This window comes from Gorilla gorilla, chromosome 13, assembly GCF_029281585.2.
Source record: "Gorilla gorilla gorilla isolate KB3781 chromosome 13, NHGRI_mGorGor1-v2.1_pri, whole genome shotgun sequence".
Classification (NCBI taxonomy): Eukaryota; Metazoa; Chordata; class Mammalia; order Primates; family Hominidae; genus Gorilla; species Gorilla gorilla.
In genome coordinates, this window is record NC_073237.2 from 68,674,366 (window position 1) to 68,675,481 (window position 1,116).

Consider the following 1,116-nt stretch of genomic DNA (forward strand, 5'->3'; position numbering starts at 1 on the left):
CTTTTTTTAAGTTTTTAAAAAAATAACCAAGTGTGCTTGTCTGTTCTAGAAATGAAAACATTAATTTTATCTACTCTGATCTCTGGAATATATAAATCATCAATAAATAATCATGGCTTCTTACCTTGCCACTGAGTCACATGGAGGTGGAGGCTGCAGTGCATTCAAGATTTGACTTCACCTGTAATCCACCGCCATAGCTGTGGATTGCTGGAGGTGTAATGGACGTTAATACTGCTTTTCAAGAGGTGCTGAAAACCGCCCTCATCCATGGTGGCCTAGCATGTGGAATTCATGAAGCTGCCAAAGCCTTACACAAGTGCCAAGCCCATCTTTGTCTGCTTACATCCAACTGTGATGAGTCTGTGCATGTCAAGTTGGTGGAGGCCCTTTGTGCTGAACAGCAAATGAACCCAATTAAGGTTGATGACAATAAGAAACTAGGGGAATGCCGGGCGCAGTGGCTCACGCCTGTAATCCCAGCACTTTGGGAGGCTGAGGCAGGCGGATCATGAGGTCAGGAGACTGAGACCAACCTGGCCAACATGGTGAAACCCCGTCTTTACTAAAATACAAAAAATTAGCCAGGCGTGGTCATGCATGCCTGTAGTGCCAGCTACTCAGGAGGCTAAGGCAGCGGAATCACTTGAACCCGGAAGGTGGAGGTTGCAGTGAACCGAGATTGTGCCACTGCACTCCGGCCTGGCAACAGAGCAAGATGCTGTCTCAAAAAAAAAAAAAAAAAAAAGAAAGAAAAGATAAGAAACTAGGGGAATGGGTAGGTCTCTGTGAAATTGACAGAGAGAGGAAGCCCCTTAAAGTGGTTGGTTGCAACTGTGTAGTAGTCAAGGACTATGGCAAGGAGTCTAGGCCAAGGATGTTATCGAAGAGTCCTTCAAATGCAATAAATGAACACATAAAACTTTGGCTCTCACACATACACACACACAAATTGTTGTGGCTATAAATGCAGCCATAGTTGTGTTGATAAATTCTGATCTTGTCTTTGCTATTCCTTTGGGTAGTTCATCTGTTTTTATGGAAATAAAGCTTGCCTTTGTACGGATAATTTCACCTAGACCAATTTTACCAATTCTGGTCATGCAGTTCTAAGTT

General features: G+C 43.5%; 1 pseudogene; it reads left to right on the plus strand.

Annotated features, from left to right (window-relative positions):
• The first annotated feature begins 215 nt into the window (after positions 1-215).
• Positions 216-912, plus strand: LOC115935767 (small ribosomal subunit protein eS12-like; annotated as a pseudogene).
• Positions 913-1,116: the final 204 nt, after the last annotated feature.